This window comes from Apostichopus japonicus, chromosome 23 (assembly GCF_037975245.1).
Source record: "Apostichopus japonicus isolate 1M-3 chromosome 23, ASM3797524v1, whole genome shotgun sequence".
Taxonomy (NCBI): Eukaryota; Metazoa; Echinodermata; class Holothuroidea; order Aspidochirotida; family Stichopodidae; genus Apostichopus; species Apostichopus japonicus.
Genome location: NC_092583.1, coordinates 7,824,678 through 7,843,407, shown reverse-complemented (window position 1 = coordinate 7,843,407; position 18,730 = coordinate 7,824,678). Strand labels below are relative to the sequence as shown.

At 38.2% G+C, this 18,730-nt stretch overlaps 1 long non-coding RNA gene across 1 annotated transcript; it reads left to right on the top strand.

Annotated features, from left to right (window-relative positions):
* Positions 1-2,286: 2,286 nt before the first annotated feature.
* Positions 2,287-6,175, top strand: LOC139964685 (uncharacterized). Its single transcript, XR_011792055.1, has 4 exons — positions 2,287-2,937; positions 3,803-3,985; positions 4,370-4,583; positions 5,108-6,175. It is a non-coding gene; the product is annotated as an uncharacterized lncRNA (long non-coding RNA).
* The last annotated feature ends 12,555 nt before the right edge of the window (positions 6,176-18,730 follow it).

Sequence of the window (18,730 nt, the reverse complement as noted above, 5' to 3'; positions counted from 1 at the left end):
ACAATCATAACACTTGGTTTATACGCCCTCAATGACAGTTATACAAACCAATTTATACGCATTCATACACCTGGAGTAGAATCACTGTGGTCGAGTGGTACGGACTTTGGTCAGTGACACAAGATCCGGGGGTTCAAGGGCGGCGGAACCGGGGGGGGGGGCACAGGGGTCACGTGCCCCCCCCCCCCCACTTTTCCTCAGGGTTAAAAATGTGCACTTTTTCTACATCAAAATTGAGGTATCTTAAGTTAGCAAGAGGCCAGGGAACCGGAATGAACACTCTGGAAGGGCCGTTTCCGGCCATCTGAGGGGTTTGTAAAACCAAAATTTCTCTTGTACGATCCGCGCCAACCGATGGTAGCGCTCCGCTCAGATAGTCGTGCATCCAACTTTGCAAATCCTGGCTACGCCCCTGAGTTTTAATGAATTTATGTTGGTCAAACTCAAAGCTATTTCGAATGGAAACAATTTGTTAAGATATTAACAAGAAATAAACTCTCATTCGGAAAATTCATACATTAGCAACTAGCATGATTTCACTTCATTTGTCTCAATAGAAAACTTGTTCCTTGTTTCCCAATTTGCACATTGGATATTGCAGTGCCAGTATGCATATTTTCCTTGAGGGGGGGGGGGGCGTTGATGGGGTGATGTGTATACGCAAATAAGATAATACATTAAGAGTTATAAAGGGTACTAAATATCAGGCTACATCAGTCCAATCGAATTTCTGCAAAGTGCCCTTTGATGTCGGTGCCCCCCCCCCCAGATTAAATGTGCTTCCGCCGCCCTTGCGGGGGTTAGATTCCTACCTGCGCCTGATGAGTCCCAAAAGGACGAAACCGGTCGTGAAGTGGAATTTCTTTGGTGTGTTCTTCAGGGGCGGATCCAGGGGGGGCCCGGGCCCCCCTTTTTGAAATCCTGATTTTTTTTTTACCGCGTTCGAGGGAAAGGGCCCCATGCGTGATCAGTGGCGTAGCTACGGGGGGCCGGGGGCCGAGGCCCCCATGAAATAGGCTGGCCCCCCACTGGCCCCCACTGGGAATGGGGTAAAAAAATGTTGTAAAAAAATAAAAATAAGTGCGATTCACTTATATTTTTTGTTCAATAATTTGGGAAATAGAGTTACACAATTATCTCGTCTGCATCTGGCAGAATAAGAAAATACAATATCTGTAGTAATCATGAGAATGGCCACACAGCATGGCATGGCAATGGTCCATGCGACGATTGCGACCATATACCACGAACCTTGTTGTGCTGCGCGATATCGATATCTGCTGAAAATATGTTCAGTGCTTCCACCTAGCGCAACAATCTATCAAAAGATTGGCTCCGTTTGTACCGAGCCGAGGTATCAGGTTTTCATATATTGCCTCGAGTCAAATGAATATATGCAGGCGCGGATCCAGGGGGGTCCAGGGGGTCCGAACCCCCTGCTCTTGGCCAAAAAAAAAAAGAGAGAAAAAAAAGAGAGAAAAAAAGAGAGAGAAAAAATAATTAAATTAAACGCCAATTTTAAACTTGTAGGACGTCAGAAAAGCGGTTACCCAGGAGAAAATTCCTGTTAATACCTGTTACAATTTCAATTGGTTTTAACCGGAACCAACAGGGACTAACAGGTACCTGTTAACGACAACTGGTTTTAACAGGCATTGTGACCAAAACCAGTTTATACCAGTTAATTGCCTGTTGCAACAGGTAAATTACCTGTAAGCTGTAACAGGTACCAATTGGTTTTAACAGGTACCTGTTAAACCAGTTGCTTTCAACAGGTAAAACACCTGTTGAAAACAACTTGTTTAACAGGTACCTGTTGAAAACAACTGGTTTAACAGGTACCTGTTGAAAACAACTGGTTTAACAGGTAACTGTTGAAAACAACTGGTTAAACAGGTACCTGTTGAAAACAACTGGTTAAACAGGTACCTGTTGAAAACAACTGGTTTAACAGGTACCTGTTGAAAACAACTGGTTTAACAGGTACCTGTTGAAAACAACTGGTTTAACAGGTACCTGTTGAAAACAACTGGTTTAACAGGTACCTGTTACACCAGTTGCATTCAACACGTACCAGTTGGTTCAAATTTCTGTCTCCACTTTAAGGCACATAATGGTGGATCACCGTTGTCAGGGAAGGTTTATGAGGGGAGGGGGGGGCTTGAAAATTTGTGTTTCTCATAAAGGGCTTATATGCAAAATAATGCAATTATTTCCTCTTTTTTTGCTCCCTTCGTTTTCTTCACCGTCGGACATCTGTCCCCAAAATTTTTTGTGGAGGTACTCTTTCCCCTGCCCCCCCCCTTCCCCGCCCTCGCTGGCTTTGCCACTGCAAAGATGTGGTATAACATATGTCTGATCACTGAATTGTTTATCCTATTTGGTACATTAAGGTAAAATGAAAAATTCACATATTAAATTTATGAGAGAGTTCTTCCAGATAGTATATGAATACGTAGCATACACATACATCAAAAGATTGAGACGAGCTCGCATCTATATTTAGATCAGTGATTCATAGTCTAAGAAAGTAAGACACATATTGCCAAGTCAAGATCAAGATAAAAATAATTAATGTTTAAATTGTATTATGATTTAATTCTTTCTTATTTACTTTTGTTTTAAATTTTTGATATCAATTAATGACATTTGTAATTTTTAGTGACATGAAATTCTCAAATTGGGGCCAAAGACAATTTTTTAAATTTTTTCGATAATCACATTTTGTACGAGGTTGAACTTTGACTTCAACACCATATTCAATTTCGAAACCGAGGAGCAACGGCAACTTGCATTGCACAGCGTAAGCATTGCTTGGCATGGTTTAATACGATCACTCTAAGCAACTTTCAACTATTAATCACCCAAGAAGATCTATAGAAGAATGGAAGTATTAACCGCCACCATCGGCTTACCTGTTGTTCCTTAAACTTGGAGGTAAATCTAACGTTAATTGTTAGGCCACTGGCACTTGTGACCGTTGTTAGGCTAGCGTTTCGCGATACACAAGTGCAATGACAGTGAGTAGCCTAGGTTTTCTATTGAGTATTGCAGTGCGTTCTCAACACTAAACTGTGCATTCTAAACACCAATTAACAATGTGTTATGTGTGTATTGGGCTAGATTGAACAGTCGCACATAATCTTCTAATTTATTTCCAAACAAATGCTGGGACTGAGTTTCAATACTGTAGTTTACTTGAAGCTTAGGTCTACACTCATTTGGTAAAGATTTCTTGAATTTCCCATGTGAATCTAAATGGGTAGGCTATGTGATATTGAATAAAACAAGGCTAGACCTTCAAACTTACTGTTACAGTAGGCTGAACAAATTATGTTGGCTAGTCACTGGTATTATATACTTTAGTACTACTACTAGTAAGACTAAAAAAACGACTGAAAGACAAACTGACTTAGTGTGACAAAGAACTGTTTCTTCTCTAGCCTAGGTCTAAATAAGACTTGTTAAGTGAGCAAGCAAAATAACAACTTAAAACAATTAGGCCTATAAATAAGTTGGCTCAGTGCATTTGTGTTTCTAAAATCTTGTATTTTTAGATCTTAAAAACAAACAAAGTTTTAGCCCATGTTTTATTATCTCTGTAGTCTGGGCATTTGATTCTGGTTGCAATGATGACACTCTGGTTCAAATGTTCAGCTTTATACAGTCTGCTTCAGACCTTGGGAATCCTTTTTTCAGACTATTGTGGAAGCAAATCTCACATCACTTTGTGGTGACAACTTTATTTCATTTTTTTAAAATGATTCATGACTACTGCTGCTTTGCTATTTCCTTTTTCTAGGAAGAATTGAAAAACCAAATATCCAGGTGAGGTTTCCTGTGATGTACGACACCAGTGTGGAGGCAACAACAGAAGAGGAGAACGTATATGGCTTAAAGACATAATGGTGTAAGATGATATTAAGAGTTTATCCAAGAGTCCAAAAAGCAAAGGAACAAGTGCCATAGAAAAAAAAATGAAAGGGTGAGTTTAACTATTGTACCCAAATGTGTAATGATATTATTTAGATACTTTTCATAACCTGTTTATATATAATATATCAAAAACAGTCTGGTACATCATTTACGTACAAGCGTCATAAGTTTGGCCAATTTTTTACTGATTTGGGATAATTATAAACATGGTTATTAAGCTTTGAAAAATAACTTGGTGTTATAGTGCAAAGCTAGTAATTATTTGGTAAAGCTGCTATTCCTGGCTTATAACTTGAGGGACCTTGATTTAAATGTTTACCTCCCAATATGTTGATATAAAATTTTAATGTTAATGTATGTTTATGATAATGTGAGTTATCATGTGCTATATCTGTATATATGCTTACAGGTATATCATATTTTCTGTTCACAGGTCAATATTGGTGCAGATTTTGGGCTTCCTGAAGACAAGTGGGAGGCCATTTGTAGTTAAGAGAAACACTCTATGTTCGTGAAGACTTTACTGGTGTTGATTTGGGGTACCAACACTTTGAAAACGAAAGTCGTTGGGAATGCTTGCACACGATTCAACAGTGACAGAGATGCAAAACCGCTGTTGTCTCCCATGAAGCTTAATGCTATGGAAGGTTAGTCATTATGAAAAGCTTTCAAACAAGTTACCATTTATATTACAAGCTCATGACTTAGTACACAAGTGTACAATATAATTTACTGAATAAGCTGTTTTTCAGGAGTAACTAATTTTTTAACACTGACAGAACTATTTATCAGGGGGATTATGCATTCCAGTATCATGAGTTAACAACTGATATCATTTTGGTTGGTTCTTAATTGCCTTTGAGTTCTGACAGGAAGCCTACAATCAAACTACCATAGTGGTGTAGTTTTTCCAACCAAAAGATTGAGCAAACCCAAATTCTAAACCAAAAGACTGTTCTTGGTTAGACTGTGATTGCTAGTCCATTCAGGTTGGATACCAACAGAGATAAATATCGTGAGACATTCTAAACCATAGGAAAGTTTGACCTTAACTTTCCATGAAAGCACTCATCTAGCAATGCAAGAGAGTTTGTTAAGTTTTAGGACCACACTGTTACTGTTAATCATGATAAGTCAATTCTTAAGTGTTCATACGCTTTGTTTCTTGCAGCACAATTCGTGGAACGTTTGAAAGAAAGCTGCAGTTTACTGAGGAAGCTGCAAGGTTCAGCAAATACATATCCGAGAAGCTGACGTCAATCGTAAAACAAAGAAGGCCTTAAAACATTAGTATCATATTATTTTTTTCAATGGTTATTGCTTACCATTAAACAGTCTTTAGTTTTATTCAAACTGACAGCATATTGCTGTCACTGACAAGTTAACTTTTCAGAGGAATTTTTGTAGACAGTTCTTTTTTCAAAGTAGGATTAAACCCATATTTATTATTATGTTTTAAACAGTTATTGTTTGCCATTATATAGTATTTATTATTTAGTTTTTCAATTAAATTCAGGAAATGGAAAGTATGTTGCTGTCAATTACAACTTAAGTTTTCAATGGAGATCTTCTGGACAGTTTTTTCTTGAAAGTGGTTTAACCATGACTATTATAGACTGATGTTGACTTTTACTTGGCAAAGTCATCTTTCCACTTTTGCCTTATTTTTTTTAAAGAACTAACATTTCTAGTAATCAGTATGTACAAATGCCATTAAACAGTATTCAGATTTTTATTCAAACTCCAGAATAGACAGTATATTGTCGTCACATATGTGTTCAGTATAAATATGCATTACAAATACATGCTTTGTAGGTAAATATTGTTTTTTAAGATCTGATTGGTAGCCAATTTAAGAACGAATTCCTTTCAAAAGGTTACTGTCTGACTTGCTATTATTATTGTCTGCCTAGCATGCAGAATTGCACACTACATAGTTTGGTAATGCTAACTCTTGAATAACTTTTATCTATTCAGCTGTAACTTTTATTTTGATATAATGATTGATAAAAAATTAACCTTTATATTGTTTTAACAGATAGAGTTTCCTTTCTTAATTGCCACAGCAATACATGAAATCATTGTTTTAATGAACATATTTAGTTGGTATTTCATAATATATGTAAGTTTTTAATGTGTAATATGAAAGCGTTTACTTCAGAAGTTTGCTTTCTTGTTAGACTCCAAATTTATGTTTTCTTTTTCATTGCTGTCAACTTTGCATTATTGTGCAGTACTATACTTTTGCCATTCATGTTTGATGCATTAACTTGTCTTAACTTTGTTGGAATAAAATGATATTTTCAGATTTTTGTCAACAGTGATTTTTACTCCATCTGCTGGAAGTTCTCCCTCGCCTTAACTTGCTTGTTAAGTGTTAGACCTACATCATGTGCAACTGTAAAGAGTAATTTTAACCTGTTGAAATTCTTCGCCACCTGTTTTCACCAGATAACTTGTTGAAAACAATTGAACCTGTGGAAAATCCTACTGTTATAACCAGCTTAAAACCTTCCATACATGTTCTTACCTGTTCAAACGTTTTCAATACCAGTAAAGACATGTTGAAAACAGAACCAGTTAAAACCTGTTACCCCTGTTGAAAACAGTTGAAACCACTTCATACAGTATGTTATTACCAGTTAATAGCTGTTGCGCCTGTTGAAAACAGTTGAAACCTGTTATTACCAGTTAATACCTGTTCATGCCAGTTAAAAGCTGTTGTGCCTGTTGAAACTTGTTGAGAACAGTTGAAACCGGTTAATACCAGTTAAAAACTGTTATGCCTGTTGAAAACAGTTGAAACCTGTTATTACCAGTTAATACCTGTTAATACCAGCTAAAGCTGTTGTGCCTGTTGAAACCTGTTGAAAACAGTTGAAACCTGTTAATACCAGCTAATACCTGTTAATACCAGTTAAAAACTGTTATGCCTGTTGAAAACAGTTGAAACCTGTTAATACCAGTTAATACCTGTCAATACCAGTTAACACCCGTTAATACCATTTAATACCTGTTATTACCTGTCACCAAATACCAGTTGCAACAGGTACCTGTTAAAACCAGTTCAACAGGTATTAACTGGAATTTTCACCTGGGTATCCTCACAAGTCATCCAGGTGTGTATTTTCCGTCAAATGAACTATAGTGTGCACGCGTGCTACACGTGCCAAAAATGCCTAACGATCTCAGTTTTCAGACCGAAAAGTTTCAAACTTGAGGAGGTGTTCGAATTTTTTTGGGCGGTGAGGTTACAGAGCGGTAGGCTGCTAGGATGCACTAACGAATTTCATGAGCAAACCCCTCACCCTTCCAGAATCCTGGATCCGCCCTGCATCAAACAGTGGTGATGGACTGGAGGGGATTGGGGGCTAAAGGCATTATGATTTTTGTATCATCTCAACTCATCTGATATGTATTACCATATTTCATAGATTGTTTTTTTCTCATCAATTGAGAAATTGCAGACATGAGATCCATATTTTCAGGCTAGGTACATGCTGCTTAGAATACTCGGGAAGTGCCGTTTCCGGCCATCTGGGGGGTTTGTAAAGCCAACAATTTTCTTGTACGCTCCGCGCCAACCGATGATGGCGCTCCCCTTGATAGTCTTACGTTCAGGCGCGGCTGGACCAGTCAGACCCCCCTGTCACAAATCCTGCATCCGCCCCTGATATTTCATTGAACATTCCACAAAACAACTTTTTTATGCCCACGAAACTGTCGAAACATGATTTTCAATACTGGTAGAGATATAAAATATTGGGAATTCTGAATTTCCTGCAAACATGCGGCTGTGCCTGTTCAATACTCACTACTGTATCGCCTTAAAAAATGATGAGTGGAAATAGTTTCTCCAGGACCGTATCGTATCGTGGGTATCGAGTGCGTCTGATATACGAACGTACGTACGTACGTCTATGATGATATGCACTGTACTGTACTGATAAAAACGTAGGTGAATTTCACTCCATGGGAGTGATCACTGAGCACATTCCGGTATAAAAGTGAATTTCCACTCCAAAAAATCTTAACTCCTAATAGAGTTATATTCACTCATATTAGGAGTGAGGGTTAACTCCAATAGAGTAAAATTTCACTGTTCATTTGAAGTGCGCCGAGTGATCACTCCAATGGAATGAAATCCACTCATTTGTTTTTAGAGTGTTGCTAGATATATGAAGAAGAAATTTACATACCAATACATGTTATCGGTCATCGATTGGCACAAAAAGCCAGATTCTGATGACAGCTGCCTCAAGAAACCCAATAAATGGCCTAATTAGCACCGAGCCACCAATGTGGACCATTACCGAAACATCGATGCGTGTTAGTCTTCCATCCCCTTCCTCTAATGCTATTTAAGTCCACATGTGGGCATATCCTGCAAATCTACCTGTAGCCCACAGGCGTTTGAGTTGGGAGAAAGGCCTTGACAGCTTGAAACGACAAATGATGCCAACTTCCCTCAAGTTAAAAGTCTGGCTGAGTTGGCAAGGCCAGTCAGCATGAAAGAGAAAATTTTTTTTTGCATTTCTGTCACCAAAGTTGCACATCTTTGTGGTTGCTATTTTACCTCACAGGTGCCATCTCCTGCGATCTGGGGGGTGCTGAAATCTCAAATTTTTCTCTGTACGCTCCGCGCCAACCAAGGTGGCGCTCCGCTTAGATAGTAACCTCCGGCCCCCACAAGAAAGAACAGCCCCCCATGGCCCCCCACTCAAAAATCCTAGCTACGCCACTGTGCGTGTAATTTTTTGTAAAATAAATTTGCAAAAAGAGTACACCATCATTCTGATAAAGTGAAGGTGAGAGGGGCACTCTGACTGCATCAATAGTCTCCATCTGGAAGGGGCATCCAAGATGAAATGGCCTGGAGTAGCCTGGTAAAAAGTAGTTTGCATCACCACCTACTCCCCAAAGACGTAAATCCCAGCTCATTGTTCGAAATTGCAAATATATGCCCGGCAAACCATGAATACATGATTTATTGGAAATAAATTTTACTCCAAATTTCACGAAAAGTAGCACCAGATTGCACTGAGGACCTCCATATTTTGTGAAATTTTCCAAAGGGGAGGGGGCACCCACTCCCATTAGACCCCTCCCCCAGGACGACGATTAGGCATTTCCCATCTGGGCCCCCCCCCCTTCGGCGAAATCCTGGATCCGCCACTGTTCTTGGTATATATTTGTATATAAATATATCTTAAATTGAAATTGTCGTGAGTTGGAAAGTCCAGAACAGTGGAAAAACTACCAGCCTCCCACCGGGACTCGAACCCTATATACATATGGGCGGATTTGCCTACCGATTAGCCGCACTGAGCCGTTGCGCCGCTGACTCCGAGTCTCGAAAGGTGCCGCCAGGTTGATGTGCCGAAAATGCGCCGGTGTTCTCGTAGTCGCGAAAATATGTAGTGTCATCCGCAGGTGCGAAATGGGTCCCAGGGTGGTTCACTGAACCGGTAGCTTTTCATGCCCCAGTCTGCCCCTGTATATAACCGCCATGTTCCCTCCCTAAGAAATCTTGACTGATTACCTTTAAGATGCGATTTCACTCCTGAAGAGTAGTGTCATGTAACTTTATTTCGAGATATCATCTCTGATAACAGCAAGAAAAAAAAAGCGGTAATGAAATTTTCCTTCTCGAGGTGCGTTGATTTTAAATTCAAGACAATAGATCCACTCAGGAACATAAATTTGTCGTGGAAAGAAAAACGAATTTTGACTATTTACCTACCTTATTGTAATATGCCATAACTTGATATACACGGGTATATACAGGTACTTCATAGCCAGCGTAAATGCGCATCAATTCTAAATTCATCCAACATTTTACCTCGTTTGACGTTTTTCTGAACTTCAATCCTTTTCCGACTAAACGTCTATGTTAATATTGCACGAGCTGGGAACAAAAGTTGAAAACACAGAAGGGGATCACTTAAGCGTATCTTATATAGGTCTGTAAGCATTTCTATCTATGGAAACAGAACGCTGTGTTTGGGGCAGCGAGGTGTCAGAACGTTCTTGAAGGCGGTCATGTTTCACGATGGGGTCCCTAGTTAGTTATATGAAGTGAGGGGGTTCACAATAGGGATAAGTTAATGCAGACATATTCACTGGCTCTATTCTGTATCGTTCTGTGTATAGGCTCAGAGGTGACGGATGGTCTGTCGTCTCGCTTCAAGAAGGAACTTTTCGGTCATAAATATATACCGTATTGACTTTACAAAGAGGGATTCCGCATATCTATAACTGTAACATAGAACTAGTACTAATTTATTGGGAAGAATCCTAGCTTGCTGAATCAATATATCCCGCCAATGTAGGATTTATAAGGTAAGGTATAATAAGACTAAAAACTCAAATAGATAGATACTACGAGTGGAAATTTGAGGGTTATCAGGGTGCAGAAATAAATTGCAACATTTCTTTCTCTTTTTCACATGCGATTCATTCATCAGTGGCGTTATTCCAAACACCCGCTAGACCGCTGTATCCATTAGGCGAAGTAGGCGCCTATATCTAGAGCAGCACAATATAGGGGAAAGGGTGGCAGAACCGCTGGACCGCTGTATCCATTAGGCGAAGTAGGCGCCTATCTAGAGCAGCACAATGAGAGGGGGGAGGGGTTGGCAGCACCGCTGGACCACTGTATCAATTAGGCGAAGTAGGCGCCTATCTAGAGCAGCACAATGAGAGGGGGAAGGAGGTAGCAGAAATTGAATGAATTATATATATACTCCCTGTAGGCCGTGGCCCCAACCTCCATCATCATGCAATCGTGGGATTTCTTTACATTCAGTCTGGGAAGAATTAGTCTATGAATCCGGGCACAGGACGCCCTCGGTTCGGATCCAGGTGTTGTGATGGGTATACCCCCAGTTCAAGCTCACACGAAAATGCAATAGTATTTATCAGCACAACCTATCGTTTAGACCTAATTATACACATTTATTTAGTCCAAATAAACCTGAGAATGCACCAGTTGACGTTTTAACTAGGGTGATTGTTAATAGGGGAGGGACCTCCAGACCCGCTACATGGGAATCGAGTTCAACGGCCCCATGGTAATACCCTCTACATTTATAATCCTTTATCCGACTCTGGATCAGTTCCATAAAGTCCATGTCGTTACCTAACTTGGTCGGGGAAAATTTAGAATTCCACCTTAAAATTCAGTGTCGATAGTACTAAGGACTAGAACAAGACGTTCAACGACATATTGTTAGTTTTTACATAAACGTGATAGGGGGAGGGGAGGGCATTGAGGCTAATTGTTTCGCCTAAGGTGCCGAAAATGTAAGCCTTCTGTGCCCCTTTTCAATAATAACGGACCCTCCACTGCAGGCATGAAGTCCACCATCGTAAGTAGATCATTATAAGAAGTATGATGCATCATTCTAATGCGTCACACTTTCTTAAATTATAATTGGGTTTTCATAAATAGCTGATATATATATATATATAGCTGATATATATATATATATATAGCTGATATATATATATATATATAGCTGATATATATATATAGCTGATATATATATAGCTGATATATATATATATAGCTGATATATATATATAGCTGATATATATATAGCTGATATATATATAGCTGATATATATATAGCTGATATATATATATATATATATATATATATATGTATATAAGCATAATATGTACCTAAGGTCGACAGTTTATGGTAAAAAAGTGTACCTTAGGTCAACAGTGTACCTTAGGTCGACATTTCAGTGTCGACCTAATGTTTTCACTACCATTTTAAGACACTTTTTTATTGTCGCAAATAGCTTTATAATGTTCTCCGTCCTCTAAAACGTTCATTTAAAAGTTTTGGTTAGGGTCGGTTCAGGGTTAGGGTTAGAAAAAAGGGTTAGGGTTAGATTAAATTTAGTGTGTAAGTCAATGTAACTGTCGACCTAAGGTAGGATCCATAGTTATATATATATATATATATATATATATATATATATATATATATATATATATATATATATATATATATATATATTTATATATATATATATATATATATATATATATATATATATATATTATCAGCCAATGTGATATATCTACTGTGTAATTATAATTAAGTGGATATTGTGCCAGAGTAGATAGCTAGCCAGACAAGCATTTTACCACTTCTTCAAAACATTTGAACTTCAGGAAACCATTCTCTCTTTACTTTTTAGCATTTTCGGAGCAATAATGAACAATGATAAACTTCTTTTCCTTTTCGTCGTCTTCTTCTATCTTCCAAAATTAGGTAAAGGAATATCTTTCCTTTTAAAATACTGTCTATTTGTATCAGTGACTCCGGTAATCCTAACAGCTCAAGGCCTCATTTGTCTTCACGAGCCTTAAATTTAACTGTTATAAGATCAATAAGTCAAACTTTCACTGCTTCAAAAGCATGTCTGATTGGCGATTAAATAAGCCAGTGTTTCTTTCAAATTTGTTTTAACGAGTGTGAGCTTTACAGAAGTGTTTAAGTACCGTTCGGTTACAGTGATGGAAGACAGAACTTGATCGTAAATAGTAGCATCATATACGATGAAATATTTCCCATCGAATCGTGTCTGATCCGAGCAAATAATTCCCTTTAAAAGTCATCTGTACTAATCCTCAGACAGTAAAATTCTTGTAGAAAGATTAAAGAACGATCAATTATGGTCACCTTATAAGCTTTGTCGTTTTCTGTCTTCTTTTGAGCTGAGACAAATTAAATCTTTAGAATATGTTCTGTCTTAACGTATGTGAATTCTTTCGAATGCATAACCTTCAAGGCAAGCAATAGTTTGAAAAAAGCATTTTACTTTATAGTACTTCTTAAAATTGAAATATTGTGTGGATAGGGTGAGTGGGGGAGTCAGATGACCTCATAATGACTATGGTGATGCGAGAGGAGCAAAGTTCAGTGAAAGCTGATTTATAGAGAACGTTTGGAAGACTGTTGTAAACTGTGTGCGCTCTCGCAATGTGATACATCCCCCGCTAGCATTTCCCCTGTGTCGCAATAGTCCCTTTAAATATCATTACCTGAGGACTTGTAACATGCAGCTCTCAAATACTACCGTTTAATGACATACTAAGTGAATTGCAGAAAAAAAAAGAAAAAAAAACACGGTACGTCATCTTGAATGAATGGCTGAAATAAACACTCGCTACATATTCATTGATGTAGAGTGTCGTGGTTTTCGTCTCAATTAATGGAACAGGTAGAGCAAATCAAGACAGCCTTATAGTCCATCGGGGCAGGCTTCAAAAAGTGCTTAAAAAACGACTTTCGTTGCACATATTTAGTACCAAGGTTTGTTGGTTGGAAGTTGTAGAGGGATGTCCTGGGAACATTTTTCGCGATGTTGGATGATTGGAGAGGTGTTATTGTTCGAGTAAACAACAAACAAATGACGTCACTCTTATACGGTGTACGACGATTACAACAAAGCAGTTCCTTGTCACAGCAACATGAAAATGGCATTTAAATGCATTTGAACTTATAAAAACCAAGATGGTTTTGTTGACAGGTATAGAGGGATGTCCTGACATTATTTTAGGAGTTGTTGGATGCTTGGAGAGATGTTATCTTGCGAGTAAACAACAAATGACCTCACTATGCGAAGTGTGGGCTAAATTGAAAATCAGCAACGACTATTCACAGCAACATGATAATATTTTTAAATGTTACTAAACCTATTTAGAACCAAGGTTTGTTGGTTGGATGATGTGAAGAAATGTCCTTAGAATACTTGAAGAGTTGTTGGATGCTAAAAGAGGTAATACTTTACGAGTAAACAATAAACATATGACGTCATAGTCCATCAGAGCAGGCTTCAAAACGTGTTTGAAAAACGACTTTCGTTGCACATATTTAGTGCCAAGGTTTGTTGGTTGGAAGTTGTAGAGGGATGTCCTGGGTATATTTTTCGCAATGTTGGATGTTTGGAGAGGTGTTACATTTCGAGCAAACAACAAACAAATGACGTCACTCTTATACGGTGTACGATAATTACAACAAAGCAGTTCCTTGTCATAGCAACATGAAAATGGCATTTAAATGGTCTTGCACTTATTATAACCTAGATGTTTTTGTTGACAGGTATAGAGGGATGTCCTGAGATTATCTTAGGAGTTGTTGGATGCTTGGAGAGATGTTATGTTGCGTGTAAACAACAAATGACCTCACTATACGAAGTGCGGGCTAAATAGAAAATCAGCAACGACTATTCACAGCAACATGATAATAGTTTTTAAATGTTACTAAACCTATTTAGAGCCAAGTTTTGTTGGTTGGATGTTGTAAAGAAATGTCCTTAGAATACTTGAAGAGTTGTTGGATGGATGCTAAAAGAGGTAATACTTTACAAGTAAACAATAAACATATGACGTCACTGTTTTAGGTTGGACGTCAATTAAAACTCAGGAGTTCCTTGTAACAGCAACATGGAAACGACATAATTTAAATGTTCTTGCACTTCTTTAGAAACAGGATGTGTTGGTTGAAAGTAATGGAGCGATATCAAAATGATATTTAAAGAGTTGTTGGGTGCTAGGAGAGGTGTTATTTTACGAGTAAACAATATACATGTGACGTCACTCTTATACGTTGTAAGATAATGAAAATAGAGCAGTTTCTTGTCACAGCAAGATGATAACATAATATAAATGTTCTGCACTAACAGTACTTAGGACCAGGTAATGTTGGTTGAAAGCTATATAGTAACGTCTGAAGAACATTTTAACAGTTGTTGGGTGCTAAGAGAGGTGTTATGTAAAGAGTAAACAATAAACAAATAACGTCATTCTTATACGTTGTACTGTACGACAATTAAACAGAGCAGTTCCTTGTCACAGCAAGATTATAAAATAATTAAACACAGTATTAAGAACCAGGATGTGTTGGCTGAAGTAAAAGAGGAATGTCCGAAGAATATTTTAAGAGTTGTTGGATTCTTAAAGCAGTGTTATTTTTCGAAAACAACAAATTTATATTGTGTTAAAAATAATTTGAACAAATCATTTTAAACACTGTCCGTCTCCTGAAGTCTGCCTCAAGACTCACCTTTAACGCAAATGTAGCTGGTCAAAAACGCAGTGACCAGGCATAAATATATGTTTTTAGGTTTGTGAAATTTACAAATAGCACCTTCCCGTGAGAGTAGGACCGTATGACGTGGGGACAACTTGAAAAGGCGTAGCGCTCACACAAAAATAAACATAAGGAAAATAGTAGGTTTACTATGCACATGAATCTTGTATTAAAAACAATGGGGTCACATAAACTTAAAGAAAAATTTAAATGATATAAGTGGGTAACTTACAGATCTTATCAGAGCTGTTACGTCTAACAAGAAACCCACTGAACTTATTTGAAAATAAAATGCCTAAAGGTCCTAAGTTAGAACACCATCTCGGCGCGGGTCAACCAAATAAAAAGTCGCGAAATATAAATACTTCCTTGGGTTACTTCGATCAGGGGCAGGTTCACTCTGTTGGGGGGCGTCTCTGGGGTAGGTTTGCTCTCTTGACGGCTCTAGACCAGCTTGCTTTTCACTCCCTGGTATCTGGGGTCCATTGACCTATCAGCTGTCAATTAAGTTACTAAATAATTACAAGGCACATTACTTAACCGGAATCTATGTATGTAGTACGTATGTATATTAGATCCTCCTGCAAGATCCTGTATATTAAACTAGGGAGTTCCATAACAACTCTCTGGTTAGATCCTCCTGAATCTAAACTTATAAATAGGTCTCATCAGTGTCCTTAAATTTGTAGATACACATCTATAAGTTCACCAAGAATATTCCTACCAAAACAAAATAGCTATTAAACTGTCTATTTCTCCCACAGTTCTCAAAAGTGATAGAGGCTTGGAGCCAGTACATGTATTCCTAGAAAGCAAGGACCTCAAAAAAAAATTACTATGTTAAAAAATGACAAAGGTCACACAGGGCCACCTGACCACAAACTGTTGCCCTGTAGTAGAAGCAAAAAAGTGAAACTTTAGGGAATTCCTCAATCGACCAAAGTAAGTTATTCATTTTCAAATTAATAAAACAAAATAAAAAAAAAGAAGGGAAAAGATCAAATAAATAAAACAAAATGGAAAATGAAAGAAAATGATCAACATAAACAACAACAAACCATTGACCAGGATATGCTTTGGTTAAACAAACAATCCTTTCTGAGTTATATGACTTCCTCGCCACTGTCTACATGATCAACACCCAAAGCCACTTGCTTACGAAGAAGTAGTCTTCCTCTGTTATGTGTAGACAGAATGTCTTGGGCAATAGCATTTTCATCCTTTTATCACATCTCTGTTCAGCAGCTTCTTTGAGCCGTTTTTCAGCATCTCGTGTCAGGCACTGAGACATCAGTTCTGTCTGCCCGCTAACAGATCTTCTTCCTTTCGAAAACTTGAGTCCTGATTGTGCCAGAGAAATCCATGTAGAGGAAGCACCGCAAATATCCTTGTCTTTGGCACCGATGGGCCTGCACTTTCATCTGCAACAAAACAAAACCAAATTTGTTTGGTTGATACAGTATTTTGAATTGTCCTGTCGATCACACTGTGGTTCACATTAATTGTCTACACTGGAACTCAACTGACTAATAAGCCATTTGATATTCCATTTATTTCAGTGCAAGTCTGGAGCCATGAGCTTGGTAGGGCATAGTTACAAACCCACACACTACAAAGGTTTGAGAACACATGCAACCCTACTTGACAGGATTTCCCATACTAAAAGAAGGCCTCACCATTCATGCATCAAAGAAAAATAAACCAAGCAAGATGCTTTGATATTAAATATTTTATTCCAAATTTTAAGAGAGCTGTAATAAGACTATAGGTGCTACTAAATCGAGTGCCATGCTGATGCTAAATAGGTGGAAACTTACATATGCCAACTCGCTTTGTAAGGTGTACAAAATACAAGAAGGGATCTGACTTCTGAGACTAGGCAATACTGTAGCATTGCCTAGGCCTATATAATTAGTGGCCTGTTTATAAGCTACATTACACGCTACATTTGTTTGTGTGTGTGCCAGTACTACCAGCAGCCATAGAGACATGCTCTGGGCTTAGTTAGGCCCTGTTTTGACAAAATAATCAAAGACTAGAGGCTAGACCATAGACCTAGACCGACATTGAATATTGATAGGCTTAACGTTAGTCTGCCTATCGAACCTACATTGGTGTTGTTTTAATTTCTTTGTTTCATGACAAATAAAACATGAAATAAATGGTATCATAAAATAACAGATACCAGTATATAGTAGCTGTCGATCTATCCTTCATGGGTGCTACGTAAATCACTTCTAGTCTAAGGCAAACTAGTAGTATTATAGTTGGCATTCGTATCACTTGAGGAAGTTATGTATACTTTCTTGTCACAGTAATGCTCTAAGTTCTAACATGGGTATTAGTAACAGGCCTAGAATAACCTTCATCGTTCGTGTATTGAATCATGGAAGCACCTTCTAGGCATGAAAATTTGCCACCCTCAATACTGCTTCATATTTCGGCACATTTGACGTCGGTTTGCCAACTGTTGGCTGTAAATTTCGTTAGACTTTCAGCCGACCGGTCTCTTGTTATGCAGTACGTTATGCAGACGAATTGTAAACACGTACAAACGTTACATACACACAGTCTGTGCATATACATCACGCCGAGCCGAGCAGTTTCTGTATCAGCTGACATATCACATGCCATACAATAAGGATTTTGATAGGCTCTTGACTGAAAAATCGCTGCGTTCGGATAAGTCCTAACAACGCAAAGCGGACTAAATGAGTCCGTCTTAAACTGCTGTTTACTCTTAAGATAACACTTCCCGAACCATCCAACATCGAGAATTGTAATTAGCATATGAAAACACACCATAATATGTGATCAAACCTTGGTACTAAATATGTGCTACGACAGTGAACGATATCGAGCCTGCCCCGATGGACTATTAGACTTAGTACTTTAAACTGAGACAGTCCTGAATCACTGATCTTATCAAGGTAAAGTGATTTGGAGGAATAAACACCGCCAGGCCCAACTTAGTAAATTGATCATTTTGAGTGACACTAGTCATTCATCAACCTTTCTATCATAACTACTGTGTTAAAAACCATCAACTTTACTTGGCAGTTCTGTTCAGTAGCATCGTTTTTCAACACTGCTGTTAATGACGTCTTAGAGCAGGCGTCCTGGCTACCGGTATATTTTACCGTAAACATTTGTTTTAACAGTATTATATGGCTAGAAAAATACAATATACCGTTTACAGATTTCTAAGAAATCCGGTCTGGTGAAGAATCATACATAGAGGTCAGGGTGAGGTGGCTATAGATAGTTGTGGCCAACTGTCAGATTAAGTTTCATTTGTTCTATATCTCATGTTCTTTCTTCTCCTGGTTTTTTCCTTCTTGCAGGAATGTGGATCCCTAAGAAAACTGACACCTTACTTACCACTCTCATCCTGTCCAACCAGCATCCTTCGCAAAAGTTGTTTTTATTTTTACCATGGAAGAATCATAAATTGTACTTATTTTGCTCGTGGTCTTACGACGGCTCTCAGAAGACTTCGAGGGGGGGGGGGTGGCGTGGGAGGGACTTAGTTACAGGAGCTGCGCAAGAGGGTCAATGTGGAAATGCAAAAATACCATATATATATATATTTATATATAATATATATATATAATATATAAACACATATATATATATATATATGTGTGTGTGCGTGTGTGTGTGCGTGTGTGTGTGTGTTC